This window comes from Scleropages formosus, chromosome 2 (genome assembly GCF_900964775.1).
Source record: "Scleropages formosus chromosome 2, fSclFor1.1, whole genome shotgun sequence".
In the NCBI taxonomy this organism is placed as follows: Eukaryota; Metazoa; Chordata; class Actinopteri; order Osteoglossiformes; family Osteoglossidae; genus Scleropages; species Scleropages formosus.
Window position 1 is genome coordinate 40,266,424 of NC_041807.1, and position 4,426 is coordinate 40,270,849.

Below are 4,426 nucleotides of genomic sequence, written 5' to 3' on the forward strand. Positions count from 1 at the left end.
GGTCTTCCAACATTAGGCGTCCTTGTTGACAGCTGGACCAGAGATGATAGGAAAACTGCCATCCGTGCAGTAAACTGTAAAACTGCATGTGACTTTGTTTAGCATGGACTGTAGAAGGTAGGAAGTGACCTAACAGTTCACCGTGTTGTTTTATAAATGCTGACACCATTATAGTCAGCTGCTTATTAAACAGGGCCTGCTTCCTCCTACTTTTTGTGGCACTAATGTCAGTTTCTCAGCATTATGTAGCAGGAGGTATCATCGTTCTTGTACATCTTCTGCATCTTCAAATTTGAGCAGTGGAGCTAAATCAGTGACCCTGGACATCTCAGATTTGCAGAAGAATAGAAGATTCTCATTATTGGAATGGATGTGGGTACTTTTAGGCTGACTAAGAGCATTCAGTCACATTTTTTATGTAAGATCATTTGAGAACATTGCTTTCTATATGAGTACCAAGCTCTGGGTGGAGAAAGAGAAGAAGATAGTTCACCGATCACAGCTGGGCCAAAGGGCTCTTCACAGCTCTTCCACATCAAGTTCAGCAGCAGACATTAATTTCTTATAGTCAACTCCTAATTTTTCTAACCCAGACAGACTACTCAACATTTTTTTTAGGAGGTAAACTGTAAACTGTATCTAAAAGATCATTTTTATTGAAGTCTTGTAGAAAAAACAATGACCATTATGCTTTCTAGTGGCATATTGCCCATGGTCCTCCTGCAGGTGAGTGTGTGGGCTTGTAACCTGAAGGTTTTAGATTCACATTCCTCCTTCACTTGATCAAGATTCTTCCATTGAGTAAAACAGAATAAAATGAAATAAAACTCCCTGCACAAATGATTCATGTTCTATATGTTTTATCAGTTTTATCAAGTTAAGCCACAAGTTATTAATGTGCACGTTTCAGTCGCATGAGAAACTTGTCTGAGGAATTAGGTTTCCATCTAAGCTTGGGTGGCCTAGAGCCTTTCCCTGTATGTATATATTTTAATAAACATAGAAGTGATTTTTTTTTTTTTGGTCAAATCATCTGCTTGTGTTATGCTCTCAGTAACAATATCAGCTCAGTAATGGTTAAAGGCGCAGTGCTTAAAACTATGAAATGAATAAATGAAGGATAATTTCTCATCGTAATTGGCTCAGAAACAAACAAAGGTGCGACTGAGTGTGACGCGAGATGACAGCACTCTGCACGTGAAGGAGACGCCAAGCCAAATATGTTTACAGCTGTACTGGGAGCCACTCAGTTTGTTTCCGAAATTGAAAAACACGAGTATGTCTAATGTTGCCTTGATGAATTATTCATTGTTTATGTATTTCTGACAGGGAAGCAAAACAGATCAGAAAGTTTTCCCAGAAAGTGTTCTGACTGAGATCCACGGGTAGGCAGAATTTCACAATGACCGCGCGTTCCGTAGCGTGAAAAATAATGAGGCCGTTCCACACCGATAAATGGAAACTCATCTCAGTCCCTTCTGCGCTTCTCAGGCTTGAGTCTGCAGGTGTGTGTCCTCTAATTAGACCTCGGCGTGCGAGGAGCCCGATTTGGGCGGGAAACCCGATCCCATGGCGGGAGTCTCGGTAAGCGGAGAGCCTTGGAAAACGGCGCATTTTAATTAGTGCTAGTCGTTTGAACCCCTTCCTATCTCGCTCCGGCCGAGCCGAGGCTCCACGGCAGCAGAAAACAGCATTAGGCCTCTTCATTATCCGGGATGAACGTGTCCTCTCCACTTTCGGCTGATTATGATTGATCCGGCGAGAACAGTCCGGCAAGCCGACAGGAAATCACAGGCTCCAGCCTGGCAATCAGCTCGGCAAGAGCAGGGGTCGCTGGGATGCTTGCACATCAGTTACGCCATTAGCTGCAAACTCCGTAACTTTTGCTATTGTTTCTGCTTTTTTCCCACTTTTTCAACTTTGAACATATTTCTGCTCACCTAAAAGAAATGAATAACTAATAATTAAGTAATAGTTGTTATAATCAAAGCAATTATTTACTTTTATTTTATTTATTTATATTATACACACACGCTATCTGAAACCGCTTGTACTGAGTGGGGTTGCGGCATCACAGGGTGCAAGGCTGGAGGGGGAGGGCACACACCCAGGACGGGACACCAGTCGATCGCAAGGCATCCCAAGCGGGACTCAAACCCCAGACCCACCAGAGAGTAGAACCTGGCCAAGCCCACTGCGTAACCGCGCCCCCCATTTCTATTATATTTAATTCATAATTATTAATGAAAGTAATAATTATTAGATGACTTCTGGAAGAATAAATCCATTTGACACCAACCAGCACCAAATGTAATCTGATATCATATGTACTGGTTAGGGGAGAAACACAATTTCCCCCTCTATTATGGGAAGTCTTATTATCTTTTCAGGGTTTTTAAGAAATCTTAAAAAATTTGATTAGAATTTTACTACAGTGGGAACTTTCCAGAATAAATTCAGGTTAAGAATTCTGAAGGTTTTATATATATATATGCTCATTATATTATAATATAATGTGTGCGGTTCTCAGCTTGCTAATACAACTGAGACCAGACGTCCATCCGTAACTCCATTTTTTCATAAATCCAAAGTCACTTTTACCACTATTTTATAGTGAATAAATCCATAATAATGCCAGTGTGCACTGATTTATTCACAGGTTTAGTTCAGCAGAAATAATCAGTTGAGAATTTGCTGTAAGTCTTTATTTTTTCAGATTTTATCCAGTGCAGGGGCTGCAATATCCTGCAGACATAGTATGTAAGGCAGGGTATAACCTCGGCAGTTCAGTTTATTGCATTTTATTAATATGGAACAACATTAACAATGTCTATTTTAAAATTACAGAAAAAAATGTTACCTCAGCACACTCGTGTTAAATGCCAAATGTTGATTGTCACAAACACAGGCAACATTTGTTAGTATCTGGTCACTTTCAACTTTTTTAATTATGGTCACGGTCTCACATACTCACACACACTGTCTGAAGCCGCTTGTCCTAACCGGGGTTGCAAGGAACCGGAGGCTAACGCAGCAACGCAGGGTGCAGGGCTGGAGGGGGAAGGGACACACCCAGGACGGGACGCCAGTCCGCTGCAAGGCACCCCAAGCAGGACTCGAACCCCAGACCCACCGGAGAGTAGGCCCTGGCCAAACCCACTGCGCCACTGTGCCCCCCTGTACACAGTCACCGAAAGCTTAATATACATCGCTCCACGATACCTTGTTTATTCAATTAAAAATTATGACACAAGGTCCCAGTGTCTATAATACAATAAAAATACAAATGCTAGAAAAATTTTAAACTGTACATGTGATAAATTATAATTAATATAGTCAGGTAAGTTAATTTTTCAGAATTTTTGTTGTAATGGAGGTGTATTGAATGTTTTGTGTAGGACTTCTGGTACATTTGAGGGCAGTTGAGCCCCTTTGCTTGTATTAAGTTCAAATAAGATTGCGTTGTGCTCCTAAGGTGTGTTGACCAAAAGACACAACCTTACACTCCAACGCCGTCCCCTCAGAAGAGTGGAAATAAGGGTCCTTTAATGGAAATGAGCACAATAATAAATATTGACGGACAGTTTTCCCTCATCATCTGAAAGACCGCGTCTCCCGAATCAATGTGACACGTAACTGCAGGACATGGCTGCTGTCCATACCATCGATCTGCACAGTATCATGCTTTGAGACTTGGTGTAGTCGTACATCGTCTCACACCCCTTATCGATCCCTGGGGTGCATAACCGCATTTTTTACAGCATGCACTCAAACGGTTGACCTGCAAGGACCTGCACATAAACACAGTTATGATTCACATTGCTGTGTGATGCCATTGCACTCGGGGGGGTTAAACATAACTGTTTAAAAGAGGCAATAGAAAGCAAAGGGATAGAACCGTTATCTTGAAGAACCACTGCTCAGATCCGTGTTCCTGCTCTAGCACCCTGGTACAATATACCCACCCTGAAGTACTGCGGTAATAATTACAAATGGTTAATAAGTAGTTTTGCGTTCACACTTCACATTGTACATCATCAGCCAAATGACGGTTAATAATGAACCATCATTAGAATCAGGTTCTGTGCTGATTAAAGATGTAGATGTTTATTCTTTAGGCTGCAGGGAATAGGATGTGCAATCGAACTCGGGTAAAAACGTTTACATATATGCAAAAATGACCCAGTGCGTGATGAAGCTGTACAAACGATGAAAAAGCAGCAGGGGGCGTAGTGGTTGGAGCATCATCCTGCAGTCAAAAGATGCAGGATCCAGTCCAGCTGCTGCTGGTGTCCCACTGATGAAAGTACTTGCCCTCGATTGATATAGTAAAAACTACCGAGATGTATAAATGTATAAATCTTTTTAAGCAGCCCTGTTTAACACAGTAAGCAGCCTTGGAGAAAAAGCGTCAGCTGAATGAACA